Source organism: Bombina bombina, chromosome 5 (assembly GCF_027579735.1).
Source record: "Bombina bombina isolate aBomBom1 chromosome 5, aBomBom1.pri, whole genome shotgun sequence".
NCBI lineage: Eukaryota > Metazoa > Chordata > Amphibia > Anura > Bombinatoridae > Bombina > Bombina bombina.
Window position 1 is genome coordinate 852115800 of NC_069503.1, and position 16542 is coordinate 852132341.

Here is a 16542-nt window from a genome sequence, read left to right on the forward strand (position 1 = left end):
AAACTTTTTGGACTGTGAAACATCAGTCTGCTTTTTTGTGTCAGGCTCACAGCGTATACTGTGCCCGCTTGCCCAGTGCCACCACTCATATCTTGTTTAATAGTAGTGTAAGTATACATTTAAAAAAAAAAAAAAAAAAACTTTTTGGACTGTGAAACATCAGTCTGCTTTTTTGTGTCAGGCTCACAGCGTATACTGTGCCAACTTGCCCAGTGGCACCACTCATATCTTGTTTAATAGTAGTGTAAGTGTACATTTAAAAAAAAAAAAAAAAAAAAAAACTTTTTGGACTGTGAAACATCAGTCTGCTTTTTTGTATCAGGCTCACAGCGTATACTGTGCCCACTTGCCCAGTGCCACCACTCATATCTTGTTTAATAGTAGTGTAAGTGTACATTTAAAAAAAAATGACAGGCAGAGGCAGGCCACCCCGCAGGTGCCATCGTGGTCGTGGTGCTGTGATTCTCTTTGGCCCTAGAATAATGCCCAGTGTTCAGAGGCCACGTACCATGAACTCGAAATGTTCTGAGGACATAGTTGACTTTTTAACACAGGACACCCAATCTTCTACAGCTTCCGCTCGGAACCTTGACGCACCATCCTCCTCCAGCTTAGCTTCAGGCACCTCTCAAGTTACCACTCGCCCGCCTGCCGCCACCACCAACACTAGCACCACAGCCGCTTCACTTGATCTGTCAGAGGAGTTATTTACACATCAGTTTGAAGAAATGAGTGATGCGCAACCATCATTGACAGAGGATGTAGATAGTGATATGTCTCAGTCAGGCAGCATTACAGACATGGACGTACGGTGTGATGATGATGATGATGTTGTACCTGCTGCTGCTTCCTTTGTTGAGTTGTCAGATACAAGTGAAGTGGTTGATGACGACGATGCGTCCGTGGAGGTCACGTGGGTGCCCGCTAGAAGAGAAGAAGAACAGGGGGAAAGTTCAGATGGGGAGACAGAGAGGAGGAGGAGGAAACTAGTTGGAAGCAGGGGGAGGTTGTCGCAATGAGCTAGTGGCACAGTCAGACAGCATGCATCAGCACCCGGGGTCAGCCAGACAGCACGCCAATCAACGCATGCTGTTGCCACCACCAGAATGCCGTCATCGCAGAGCTCAGCAGTGTGGCATTTTTTTGTGTGTCTGCCTCTGACAACAGCGATGCCATTTGCAACCTGTGCCAAAAGAAACTGAGTCGTGGGAAGTCCAACACCCACCTAGGTACAACTGCTTTGCGTAGGCACATGATCGCACATCACAAACGCCTATGGGATCAACACATGAGTAGAAGCAGCACACAAACTCAAAGCCGCCATCCTCCTCCTGGTCCAGTATCTTCAGCCACGTCAACCACTGCTGTCCTCCTTGCCCCCTCTCAACCATCTGCCACTCCGTCTCTCGCCTTGAGCAGTTCCTGCTCATCACCAGCCCACAGTCAGGTGTCTGTCAAGGACATGTTTCAGCATAAGCGAAGTCAATGTCACAAAGTCACCCCCTTGCCTGGCGTCTGACAGCTGGCTTGTCTGAACTCTTAGCCCACCAGCTTTTACCATACAAGCTGGTGGAGTCTGAGGCGTTCAAAAAATTTGTAGCTATTGGGACACCGCAGTGGAAGGTACCCGGCAGAAATTTCTTTGCACAAAAGGCAATCCCCAACCTGTACACGATTGTGAAAAAGGAAGTAATGGCATGTCTGGCACACAGTGTTGGGGCAAGGGTCCATCTGACCACTGATACCTGGTCTGCAAAGCATGGTCAGGGCAGGTATATCACCTACACTGCGCATTGGGTAAACCTGCAGAAGGACATTTGGCCGACGGACATTTGGCCGACAGACAGAAAGCTAAAGAATGTTCAGATTTCGACCGAGGGCAGATACGTTCCAGAGTGCTCTGTTCTAATTAGAGCCTCGGGCACCGCAACTGCCTCTGTGAACCTTACCATGGGTCCCAGCCCGCACATCTTGTAATTCTCTGTCTGGGAAATTATCTATCTATCAAATCTATCTATTTATCTATCAAATCTATCTCTATCAAATCTATCTATCGTATCTATCAAATGTATCTATTGCATCTATTGATCTATCTATCTAATCTATCAATCAAGTGGCCGGACTGTTATCTGACAGCCACTTGTGTTTCGGCCAAATGTCCGTCGGCTAAAATCCGGCCACAATTGCACGCGCAGTGCCCCAAATTTGAAGTAGGAGGACCGACCAAGCATCTTTTTCCATCTCCCGGTTCCTAAAATCCATGCCATATACACGTCCCCTGATAGGGGACGTAACAGGGATTAAACCGATAGGAATAGTACTGCTTAACACACCTTATAGTAATGCAGAGAGAGGCAAGGCAGAGAGAGGAGTCTGAAGAAGAGGAGTCAGAGGAGGAAGGTGGCTTTGAGGAGGTGGAAGACCAAACACAGCAGGCGTCCCAGGGGGCTTGTTGTCACCTTTCGGGGACCCTTGGTGTTGTTTGTGGCTGGGTGGAGGAAGAGACCTTTAATGACATCAGTGATGACAAGGAACGGGACATGGCTAGCTTGGTATCCAACCTTGTGCAAATGGGGAGTTTGCGGTTGTGCAAATGGACTGTTTGCGGTGCGTTAAACGGGGAGTTTGGTCTGTCACTGTGAAGCGGGCGTAACCCTTACACTACCTGATCGATACAACATCATACCTGATGTTTTAAAGCACGTTATTCCAAACAATTTAGGAATGTTAGGTGATTTATGCCCTTTATGGATTAAAACCAGACTCTGCATCAACTATGTAATTTTCCGTGGGAGTTTTGCCATGGATCCCCCTCCGGCATGCCACAGTCCAGGTGTTAGTACCCTTGAAACAACTTTTCCATCACTATTGTGGCCAGAAAGAGTCCCTGTGAGTTTTAAAATTCGCCTGCCTATTGAAGTCAATGGCGGTTCGCCCTTTCGCGAACATTTGCGGAAGTTCGCGTTCGCCATTCGCGAACGGAAAATTTTAAGTTCGCGACATCACTATTTATATGCGGTTATAATACCTGCTGGTCTCCAGTCAGACGGAGAGTTCCTTAATGTTTTGATGCCGCTTCTCAGCGGTTTACCGAGTCACAGGCTGCTGATGTTTGGTTACCAGGAACCGTTAGACTCACCAATCAGCTCCTCAGGACGTATAGTGTTTGAATCTTGGTTTGCTGAACTCCTATTGCATTACTGGCAATTTCCCCACACAGTATCCTTTTTCTTCAAGTGTGATGCCGGTATTGCGGTTATGGGAGCAATCAGAACGATTTCCAAAGAACTCTTCCAATTATCTCGCATCAAATGGAAATAAATAGATAATATTTCGAATAATTTGGCTGTTTCATCTGTTCTTGAAGCTAAGGTGCAGATCAACGCGTGTCAGCTCTCTCGGAGCCTTTGTCAAGATGTCTTGACAAAGCTGAAGTTGAGACACTGGTGTCTTAGAATCATAGGGACTTAACAAATTGTGTGATTTTATGGTGTTTAATAAATTTATTTATGTATTTAATTCCTTTGTTGAAGACTCTTACGTTTTAACTAAATGTTGAAGTTTGCTTTTTAGAAAATATTTTAGGCACATATGGTTTCAGGGAACATAGTTCCTCCCCTTTTTTGCCCCATCTATATACCTTTTTCAGAACAATATAGGAGATAGTAGCAGACTGCCTTTTGAGCGCCTCCCACAATCTTTCTTTTATTATTCTTGTGGACCACCAGTGGCTGGGGTAATTGTGCCAGTTCCAGTTCTGGAACGGGGTCTGGGGTTTTACTCAAATCTATTCATTGTACCAAAGAAGGAGAATTCCTTCAGACCGGTTCTGAATCTAAAAATATTGAATCGTTATGTAAGAATACCAACATTCAAAATGGTGACTATAAGGACTTTTCTGCCTTTTGTTCAGCAAGGGCATTATATGTCCACAATAGATTTACAGGATGCATATCTTCATATTCCAATTCATCCAGATCACTATCAGTTTCTGAGATTCTCTTTTCTAGACAAGCATTACCAGTTTGTTGCCCTTCCGTTTGGCCTAGCAACAGCTCCAAGGATCTTTTCAAAGGTTCTCGGTGCCCTTCTCTCTGTCATCAGAGAACAGGGTATTGCGGTATTTCCTTATTTGGACGATATCTTGGTACTTGCTCAGTCTTTACATTCTGCAGAATCTCATACGAATCAACTTGTGTTGTTTCTTCAAAGACATGGTTGGAGGATCAATTTACCAAAGAGTTCTTTGATTCCTCAGACAAAGGTAACCTTTTTGGGATTTCAAATAGATTCAGTGTCCATGACTTTGTCTCTAACAGAAAAGAGACGTCTGAAGTTGGTTTCAGCTTGTCGAAACAAAGGAAAGCAGGCCAAAAAACCTGCTGCTGCCTCTATAACAGCATGAAGGATCAGCCCCCGATCCGGAAACGGATCTAGTAGGGGGCAGACTTTCTCTCTTCGCCCGGGTTTGGGCAAGAGATGTCCAGGATCCCTGGGCGTTGGAAATTGTGTCCCAGGGATATGTTCTGGAGTTCAAAGCTTCTTCCCCAAAAGGGAGATTTCATCTCTCACAATTATCTGCAAACCAGATAAAGAGAGAGTCATTCTTACATTGTGTTCAAGACCTCCTAGTTATGGGAGTGATCCACCCAGTTCCAAAGGAGGAACAGGGGCAAGGCTTCTATTCAAATCTGTTTGTAGTTCCCAAGAAAGAGGGAACTTTCAGACCAATCTTAGATCTCAAGATCCTAAACAAATTTCTCAGGGTCCCAGGAGACCATTCGAACCATCCTACCTATGATCCAGGAGGGTCAATATATGACTACCGTGGACTTAAAGGATGCTTATCTTCACATTCCGATACACAGGGGATCATCATCGTTTTCTCAGGTTCGCCTTCCTAGACAGGCATTACCAGTGGCTAAGGCCGCGGGGTATAGCAGTAGCCCCTTACTCAGACGACATTCTGATACAGGCGTCGAGTTTTCAAATCGCCAGGTCCCATACGGACATTGTTCTGGCATTCCTGAGGTCTCATGGGTGGAAAGTGAACGAAGAAAAGAGTTCTCTATCCCCTCTCACAAGAGTTTCCTTCTTAGGAACTCTGACAGATTCTGTAGAAATGAAGATTTACCCGACAGAGGCCGGGTTGTCAAAACTTCTAAATTCCTGCCGTGTTCTTTATTCTACTTCTCGCCCTTCAGTGGCTCAGTGTATGGAAGTAATTGGCTTAATGGTAGCGGCAATGGACATAGTGCCGTTTGCCCGCCTACATCTCAGACCGCTGCATCTCTGCATGCTCAGTCAGTGGAATGGAGATTACACAAATTTGTCCCCTCTACTAAATCTGGATCAAGAGACCAGGGATTCTCTTCTCTGGTGGCTATCTTGGGTCCATCTGTCCAAGGGTATGACCTTCCGCAGGCCAGATTGGACAATTGTAACGACAGATGCCAGCCTTCTGGGCTGGGGTGCAGTCTGGAACTCCCTGAAGGCTCGTGGACTCAGGAGGAGGCACTCATTCCGATAAACGTTCTGGAACTAAGAGCGATATTCAATGCTCTTCAGGCTTGGCCTCAGCTTGCTGCGGTCAGGTTCATCAGATTTCAGTCAGACAATATCACGACTTTAGCCTACATCAACCATCAAGGGGGAACAAGGAGTTCCCTAGCAATGTTGGAGGTTTCAAAAATAATTCTATGGGCAGAGGTTCACTCTTGCCATCTATCAGCTATCCATATCCCAGGAGTAGAGAACTGGGAGGCGGACAGACTTTTCATCCGGGGGAGTGGGAACTCCATCCGGAGGTGTTTGCACAGTTGATTCAACTTTGGGGCAAACCAGAGCTGGATATCATGGCGTCTCGTCAGAACGCCAAGCTTCCTTGTTACGGATCCAGGTCAAGGGATCCCAAGGCAGCGCTGATAGATGCTCTAGCAGCGCCTTGGTCCTTCAACCTGGCTTATGTGTTTCCACCGTTTCCTCTGCTCCCTCGTCTGATTGCCAAGATCAAGCAGGAGAGAGCTTCGGTGATTTTGATAGCACCTGCGTGGCCACGCAGGACTTGGTATGCAGATCTGGTGGACATGTCATCTCTTCCACCATGGACTCTGCCGCTGAGGCAGGACCTTCTACTTCAGGGTCCTTTCAACCATCCAAATCTATCAGATGTGGTGTAAATATCTTCATTGGTGTGAATCCAAGGGTTACTCATGGAGTAAAGTCAGGATTCCTAGGATATCTTTTCTCCAAGAAGGATTGAAGAAGGGATTGTCAGCTAGTTCCTTAAAGGGACAGATTTCTGCTCTGTCTATTCTTTTGCACAAGCGTCTGGCGGATGTTCCAGACGTTCAGGCATTTTGTCAGGCTTTAGTTAGAATCAAGCCTGTGTTTAAACCTGTTGCTCCACGATGGAGTTTAAATTTAGTTCTTAAAGTTTTTCAAGGGGTTCTGTTTGAACCTCTGCATTCCATAGATATCAAGCTTGTATCTTGGAAAGTTCTGTTTTTGGTAGCTATCTCTTCGGCTCGAAGAGTTTCGGAGTTATCTGCCTTACAGTGTGATTCCCCTTATTTGATCTTCCATGCAGATAACATAATTTATGTAAGAACTTACCTGATAAATTCATTTCTTTCATATTAGCAAGAGTCCATGAGCTAGTGACGTATGGGATATACATTCCTACCAGGAGGGGCAACGTTTCCCAAACCTCAAAATGCCTATAAATACACCCCTCACCACACCCACAAATCAGTTTAACGAATAGCCAAGAAGTGGGGTGATAAGAAAAAGTGCGAAAGCATAAAAAATAAGGAATTGGAACAATTGTGCTTTATACAAAAAAATCATAACCACCACAAAAAGGGTGGGCCTCATGGACTCTTGCTAATATGAAAGAAATGAATTTATCAGGTAAGTTCTTACATAAATTATGTTTTCTTTCATGTAATTAGCAAGAGTCCATGAGCTAGTGACGTATGGGATAATGACTACCCAAGATGTGGATCTTTCCACGCAAGAGTCACTAGAGAGGGAGGGATAAAATAAAGACAGCCAATTCCGCTGAAAAATAATCCACACCCAAAATAATTTAAATTTTATAGTGAAAAAAACTGAAAATATAAGCAGAAGATTCAAACTGAAAATATAAGCAGAAGATTCAAACTGAAACAGCTGCCTGAAGAACTTTTCTACCAAAAACAGCTTCAGAAGAAGAAAACACATCAAAATGGTAGAATTTAGTAAAAGTATGCAAAGAAGACCAAGTTGCTGCTTTGCAAATCTGATCAACCGAAGCTTCATTCCTAAACGCCCAGGAAGTAGAAACTGACCTAGTAGAATGAGCTGTAATCCTTTGAGGCGGAGTTTTCCCCGACTCGACATAAGCATGATGAATTAAAGATTTCAACCAAGATGCCAAAGAAATGGCAGAGGCCTTCTGACCTTTCCTAGAACCGGAAAAGATAACAAATAGACTAGAAGTCTTTCGGAAAGTCTTAGTAGCTTCAACATAATATTTCAAAGCTCTAACTACATCCAAAGAATGCAAAGATTTCTCCTTAGAATTCTTAGGATTAGGACATAATGAAGGAACCACAATTTCTCTACTAATGTTGTTGGAATTCACAACCTTAGGTAAAAATTCAAAAGAAGTTCGCAACACCGCCTTATCCTGGTGAAAAATCAGAAAAGGAGATTCAAAAGAAAGAGCCGATAATTCAGAAACTCTTCTGGCAGAAGAGATGGCCAAAAGGAACAAAACTTTCCAAGAAAGTAATTTAATGTCCAATGAATGCATGGGTTCAAACGGAGGAGCTTGAAGAGCCCCCAGAACCAAATTCAAACTCCAAGGAGGAGAAATTGACTTAATGACAGGTTTTATACGAACCAAAGCTTGTACAAAACAATGAATATCAGGAAGATTAGCAATCTTTCTGTGAAAAAGAACAGAAAGAGCAGAGATTTGTCCTTTCAAGGAGCTTGCTGACAAACCTTTATCCAAACCATCCTGAAGAAACTGTAAAATTCTCGGAATTCTAAAAGAATGCCAGGAAAAATGATGAGAAAGACACCAAGAAATACAAGTCTTCCAGACTCTATAATATATCTCTCTAGATACAGATTTACGGGCCTGTAACATAGTATTAATCACAGAGTCAGAGAAACCTCTTTGACTAAGAATCAAGCGTTCAATCTCCATACCTTTAAATTTAAGGATTTGAGATCCTGATGGAAAAAAGGACCTTGCGACAGAAGGTCTGGTCTTAACGGAAGAGTCCACGGTTGGTAAGAAGCCATCCGGACAAGATCCGCATACCAAAACCTGTGAGGCCATGCTGGAGCTACCAGCAGAACAAACGAGCATTCCTTCAGAATCTTGGAGATCACTCTTGGAAGAAGAACTAGAGGCGGAAAGATATAGGCAGGATGATACTTCCAAGGAAGTGACAATGCATCCACTGCTTCCGCTTGAGGATCACTGGATCTGGACAGATACCTGGGAAGTTTCTTGTTTAGATGAGAGGCCATCAGATCTATTTCTGGAAGTCCCCACATTTGAACAATCTTAAGAAATACCTCTGGGTGAAGAGACCATTCGCCCGGTTGCAACGTTTGGCGACTGAGATAATCCGCTTCCCAATTGTCTATACCTGGGATATGAACCGCAGAAACTAGACAGGAGCTGGATTCCGCCCAAACCAGAATTCGAGATACTTCTTTCATAGCTAGAGGACTGTGAGTCCCTCCTTGATGATTGATGTATGCCACAGATGTGACATTGTCTGTCTGAAAACAAATGAACGATTCTCTCTTTAGAAGAGGCCAAGACTGAAGAGCTCTGAAAATTGCACCGAGTTCCAAAATATTGATCGTAATCTCACCTCCTGAGATTCCCAAACCCCTTGTGCCGTCAGAGACCCCCACACAGCTCCCCAACCTGTAAGACTTGCATCTGTTGAAATTACAGTCCAGGTCGGAAGAACAAAAGAAGCCCCCTGAACTAAACAATGGTGATCTGTCCACCACGTTAGAGAGTGTCGTACAATCGGTTTTAAAGATATTAATTGAGATATCTTCGTGTAATCCCTGCACCATTGGTTCAGCATACAGAGCTGAAGAGGTCGCATGTGAAAACGAGCAAAGGGGATTGCGTCCGATGCTGCAGTCATAAGACCTAGAATTTCCATGCATAAGGCTACCGAAGGGAATGATTGTGACTGAAGGTTTCGACAAGCTGATATCAATTTTAGACGTCTCTTGTCTGTCAAAGATAGAGTCATGGACACTGAATCTATCTGGAAACCCAAAAAGGTTACCCTTGTCTGAGGAATCAATGAACTTTTTAGTAAATTGATCCTCCAACCAAGATCTTGCAGAAACAACACAAGTCGATTCGTATGAGATTCTGCTAAATGTGAAGACTGAGCAAGTACCAAAATATCATCCAAATAAGGAAATACCACAATACCCTGTTCTCTGATTACAGACAGAAGGGCACCGAGAACCTTTGTAAAAATTCTTGGAGCTGTTGCTAGGCCAAACGGCAGAGCCACAAACTAGAAATGCTTGTCTAGGAAAGAGAATCTCAGAAACTGATAGTAATCTGGATGAATCGGAATATGCAGATATGCATCCTGTAAATCTATTGTGGACATATAATGCCCTTGCTGAACAAAAGGCAGGATAGTCCTTACAGTTACCATTTTGAATGTTGGTATCCTTACATAACGATTCAATATTTTTAGATCCAGAACTGGTCTGAAGGAATTCTCCTTCTGTGGTACAATGAAGAGATTTGAATAAAACCCCAGCCCCTGTTCCAGAACTGGAACTGGCATAATTACTCCAGCCAACTCTAGATCTGAAACACATTTCAGAAATGCTTGAGCCTTCGCTGGGTTTACTGGGACACGGGAAAGAAAAAATCTCTTTGCAGGAGGCCTTATCTTGAAGCCAATTCTGTACCCTTCTGAAACAATGTTTTGAATCCAAAGATTGTGAACGGAATTGATCCAAATTTCTTTGAAAAAACGTAATCTGCCCCCTACCAGCTGAGCTGGAATGAGGGCTGCACCTTCATGTGGACTTAGGAGCTGGCTTTGATTTTCTAAAAGGCTTGGATTTATTCCAGACTGGAGATGGTTTCCAAACTGATACCGCTCCTGAGGATGAAGGATCAGGCTTTTGTTCCTTGTTGTGACGAAAGGAACGAAAACGATTATTTGACCTGAATTTACCTTTAGACTTTTTATCCTGAGGTAAAAAAGTTCCTTTCCCTCCAGTAACAGTTGAGATAATAGAATCCAACTGAGAACCAAATAATTTATTACCCTGGAAAGAAAGGGAAAGCAAAGTAGACTTAGAAGACATATCAGCATTCCAAGTTTTAAGCCATAAAGCTCTTCTAGCTAAAATCGCTAGAGACATATACCTGACATCAACTCTAATGATATCAAAGATGGCATCACAAATAAAATTATTAGCATGTTGAAGCAGAATAATAATGCTATGAGAATTATGATCTGTAACTTGTTGCGCTAAAGCTTCCAACCAAAAAGTTGAAGCTGCAGCAACATCCGCTAAATATATAGCAGGTCTAAGAAGATTACCTGAACACAAATAAGCTTTTCTTAGAAAGGATTCAATTTTCCTATCTAAAGGATCCTTAAAGGAAGTACCATCTGCCGTAGGAATAGTAGTACGCTTAGCAAGAGTAGAGACAGCCCCATCAACCTTAGGGATTTTGTCCCAAAACTCTAATCTGTCAGATGGCACAGGATATAATTGCTTAAAACGTTTAGAAGGAGTAAATGAATTACCCAAATTATTCCATTCCCTGGAAATTACTTCAGAAATAGCACCAGGAACAGGAAAAACTTCTGGAATAACTACAGGAGATTTAAAAACCTTATCTAAACGTTTAGATTTAGTATCAAGAGGACCAGAATCCTCAATTTCTAATGCAATTAGGACTTCTTTAAGTAAAGAACGAATAAATTCCATTTTAAATAAATATGAAGATTTATCAGCATCAACCTCTGAGACAGAATCCTCTGAACCAGAAGAACCACTAACAGAATCAGGATGATGTTCATTTAAAAATTCATCTGAACAATGAGAAGTTTTAAAAGACTTTTTATGTTTACTAGAAGGAGGAATAACAGACATAGCCTTCTTAATGGATTTAGAAACAAAATCTCTTATGTTATCAGGAACACTCTGAGTATTAGATGTTGACGGAACAGCAACAGGTAATGGAACTTTACTAAAGGAAATATTATCTGCATTAACAAGTTTGTCATGACATTCAATACAAACAACAGCTGGAGGAACAGCTACCAAAAGTTTACAGCAGATACACTTAGCTTTGGTAGCTCCAGCACCAGGCAGCGATTTTCCAGAAGTATCTTCTGACTCAGTTGCAACGTGGGACATCTTGCAATATGTAATAGAAAAAACAACATATAAAGCAAAATTAATCAAATTCCTTAAATGACAGTTTCAGGAATGGGAAAAAATGCCAGTGAACAAGCTTCTAGCAACCAGAAGCAATAAATAATGAGACTTAAATAATGTGGAGACAAAAGTGACGCCCATATTTTTTTAGCGCCAAATAAGACGCCCACATTATTTGGCGCCTAAATGCTTTTGGCGCCAAAAATGACGCCACATCCGGAACGCCGACACTTTTGGCGCAAAAGAACGTAAAAAATGACGCAACTTCCGGCAACGCATATGACGCCGGAAACAGAAAACAAAATTTGCGCCAAAAAAGTCCAAGAATGACGCAATAAAATGAAGCATTTTCAGCCCCCGCGAGCCTAACAGCCCACAGGGAAAAGTCAAATTTTAAGGTAAGAAAAAAATGGATTTATTCAAATGCATTATCCCAAATATGAAACAGACTGTCTGAAAATAAGGAATGTTGAACATCCTGAGTCAAGGCAAATAAATGTTTGAATACATATATTTAGAACTTTATAAAAAAAGTGCCCAACCATAGCTTAGAGTGTCACAGAAAATAAGACTTACTTACCCCAGGACACTCATCTACATGTTGTAGAAAGCCAAACCAGTACTGAAACGAAAATCAGCAGAGGTAATGGTATATATATATATATATATATAAGAGTATATCATCGATCTGAAAAGGGAGGTAAGAGATGAATCTCTACGACCGATAACAGAGAACCTATGAAATAGACCCCGTAGAAGGAGATCATTGAATTCAAATAGGCAATACTCTCCTCACATCCCTCTGACATTCACTGCATGCTGAGAGGAAAACCGGGCTCCAACCTGCTGCGGAGCGCATATCAACGTAGAATCTAGCACAAACTTACTTCACCACCTCCATAGGAGGCAAAGTTTGTAAAACTGATTTGTGGGTGTGGTGAGGGGTGTATTTATAGGCATTTTGAGGTTTGGGAAACTTTGCCCCTCCAGGTAGGAATGTATATCCCATACGTCACTAGCTCATGGACTCTTGCTAATTACATGAAAGAAAAGGTAGTTTTGCATACCAAACCTGGGTTTCTTCCTAAGGTGGTATCTAATAAGAATATCAATCAGGAGATTGTTGTTCCGTCACTATGTCCTAATCCTTCTTCAAAGAAGGAACGTCTATTACACAATCTTGACGTGGTTCGTGCTTTAAAGTTTTATTTACAAGCTACTAAGGATTTTCGTCAAACATCTGCATTGTTTTTTGTCTACTCTGGACAGAGGAGAGGCCAAAAGGCTTCAGCAACTTCTCTTTCTTTTTGGTTAAGAAGAATAATCCGCTTAGCTTATGAGACTGCTGGCCAGCAGCCTCCTGAAAGAATTACAGCTCATTCCACTAGAGCGGTGGCTTCCACATGGGCTTTTAAAAATGAGGCCTCTGTTGAACAGATTTGTAAGGCGGTGACTTGGTCTTCGCTTCATACTTTTTTAAAATTCTACAAATTTGATAGTTTTGCTTCTTCGGAGGCTATTTTTGGGAGAAAGGTCTTACAGGCAGTGGTGCCTTCCGTTTAAGCGCCTGCCTTGTCTCTCCCTTCATCCGTGTCCTATAGCTTTGGTATTGGTATCCCACAAGTAATGGATGAATCCGTGGACTGGATACACCTTACAAGAGAAAACAAAATTTATGCTTACCTGATAAATTTATTTCTCTTGTGGTGTATCCAGTCCACGGCCCGCCCTGTCATTTTAAGACAGGTGTTTTTTATTTTTAAACTACAGTCACCACTGCACCCTATAGTTTCTCCTTTCTCTTGCTTGTCTTCGGTCGAATGACTGGTAGTGGCAGTTAGGGGAGGAGCTATATAGACAGCTCTGCTGTGGGTGATCCTCTTGCAGCTTCCTGTTGGGAAGGAGAATATCCCCACAAGTAATGGATGAATCCCTGGACTGGATACACCACAAGAGAAATAAATTTATCAGGTAAGCATCAATTTTGTTATTTTACAATTCCTATGATGATAACCAACTGAAGAATTAAATAATAATATATGTCAACTTAAAGGGGAAGTGTTTTTAACAATAAGTGAGGACAGCAATATAACAAAAATATAAGCTGTCTTTTTTAATTAATAAAAATAAAAGTTACATTTTATAATTCAATTTCTTTGATACTTGAAGATAATCTCAATACAGTGTATAAAAGCATAACCTTTACTAACATAATTCACACACTTGTGAGTTATGTTGTCTCAGTAGTAATTTGCATTCCATGCTTAAGCACTGCTCCTACAAGCTACCTATTTATTTCTATATTTAAGTATGACAAGGTACCTAAGGAGAAAATAAGTCCCCAAACAAAGAAATAATAACTACCTATTTTTGGTTTGCTCCTAATTCCTTGGTTACATAATTGAGTCCAGGCCTGGAACAATCAAAATCATTTTAGAAGTCCTATCCGCAGACCATGACTTCAGCCAGAGCCTGACGGACCTGAACAGAAAAAGCTGAAGCCATAGCAATTAAGCGAATAAACTGCCTAATAGCAGCACAGACAAAAGAATTAACAACCCTCAAAGCCATAAATCTTTTCGAAAATAATGTCGAGGGGATCCTCCACCCCGATCAAATCCCATAAGGAGTCACACCAGAAGGTAGTTTTTCCAGTAACCGCGGCAACAGCTGCCACCGGTTGAAAAAATTATCACGTATGTTGAAAACATCTTAACAGGGTTTCCATCTTTTATCCATGGGCTCTTCAAACGAAGAACTATCCTCAAGTGGGGTAGTAGTACATTTAGCAAGGGTGAAGATGACGCCATCTCATTTAGGGACGGAAGCTCACAACACCATTGAGAATCCAGGACCGAGGACAATTTGTTAAAGGGAGATGAGGAGGGAAGGAATAAAATCCTGTCCCATTCATTCTTAATAATGTTCGCCATCTAACAGCATCAGGGAAGAATAAGGTACCACCCTGTCCTCAAACTCTATCCAATTTAGGAATTAAAGGTTCATCAGGCAATTTGCCCTCTGGAACCTCTGATTTCAGCAAAAACTTCCTTTAGAAGAAAGCGCAAATTCTTCAACAGCAGACTCCGACCCAGAATGTTCATACTCTGAAGTCTCAGAAGAACTTCATCCTTGGATAACCCTCAGTTAAATCCAATAAATTATCTGATGTACTCTGGGAAGGAGTGCAATATGTAACCTTTTGCTTGGGCTTGGCAGGGAGAGGTAAAGCATTAAAGGCTGCAGACACCGCCGTCTGAACTAAGCAGTAATGTCTGGTTTAAAAAGGCCCCCTTCAGACGGAGGATCAGCAATGCTACGGTAAAACTGCATGTGTAGAGATATAAGAATGTAGGGTACGCACCTCACTGGACGACAACTCCTCAGAGGTGGACGGCTCTGTGGTATCTAACATGTTTGATATTATCACGGCATATGGAACATAATTGAAAGGGTGGAACTAAGGCCACCTACCTCACCATATAAACAGGAATTACTCTTTAGGAAAGAGAGTGCCCTCTAAAGTAACAAAATTCTTCATCGCTAGCGCAATAACCGGAGAACTAGAGAAATAAATCTAATTTTATTAAAAAAAAAAAATGGCGCCCTTATACCCCAATGGCTGGGGCATTCACCACCTCCTATGACCCAGACAGTACAGAGATTTATGAATCCTCTCTGATAGACACCCGGTCAGGAAAAAGGGAATGAATCACATGGTGCACAATGCAGGACCTTCCCTGCTATGAAAAAGCACGCCAAGCTTGTAAGCTGCATGGATCTCAAAGTGAAAGTGAAACCTGTATATTCCATAACAGCCTATGAGCCCATAACATCTCACACATAAAAGCAGCATAAAATCAAACATGTAAGATTATTCCCCCCTGTTCAATAATCCCCCTAAGGAGATATTAACCCTTGATTCTATACAGATAAAAGGATTCTCACTATGACCCTGTTTTGTGTTATCATACAAGTATAAAATATGAAACGATCTTATCAGATTCTACCCATGGAACAGGAACAGGAACACAGCACTTCAAGTGTGACAGATAGTAGCATTGCTTCTGATATGGACTTGAGTGAAGAAAGCAGGCAGCGAAACTAGTCAACGCTGATTTCCTATTGAGCTGTTAATATGAGTCGGGGTGGTTTTGCAGAAACTCTCCCTGCATCTCCGGACTCAAACTTTAACCCATGCTCTTGCTGAGAGGCTGACAGGACTACTTAAAACTCCAGTCCCATCTCGAAGAGTACTACTCTCCATAAGAGACTACTCCGAAATCTTCTGACACTTCTCTGCCAACCTCCTGTGATGAAAGGCAAAGAATGACTGTGGTTATGAGGAAGTGGGGGATGTATTTAAAGGGACACTGAACCCACATTTTTTCTTTTGTGATTCAGCTAGAGCATTCAATTTTAAGTAACTTTCAAATTTAATGCTATTATAAAATTTTATTCGTTCTCTTGATATCTTTATTTGAAAAAGAAGACATCAAAGCTTTTTTTGGTCCAGTACTCTGGACAGCACTTTTTTAGGTTGTTCACCAAAAATGGGCCGGCATCTAAACTTACATTTCAAATAAAGATACCAAGAGAATAAAGAAAATTTGATAACAGGAGTAAATTAGAAAGTTGCTTAAAAGTTGCTCTATCTGAATCACGAAAGAATAAATTTGGGTTCAGTGTCCCTTTAAGCCTTTGGCTGGGGTGTGTTTGCCTCCTCCTGGTAGCCAGGTTCAGTATTTCCCACAAGTAAGGAATGCAGTTGTGGACTCTTCCCATATTAAGATGGAAAAGGAGTGGCTAAACATTTCTTTAAGTATAAGCATGCTGTTATTGAATTAAGGTATATAATAATTGATCATGTACCACCACCAAGTAGAGGTGGGAATAGGGGGAAATATTATTGCAAAGGGGAGAGTAAGTGGATCTATCTCCTAGACACGCTAGTCGCTAAAGGGTTAAACACCCAATTAGACCTTCATTGCTATTAATAGTAAGAGGAGATTTGATAGGTTGCAGAGGATCAGTACTACATTGGCTAATGGAATCCAAGCTGTGAGTTGTAGCAGGATGTGCTTA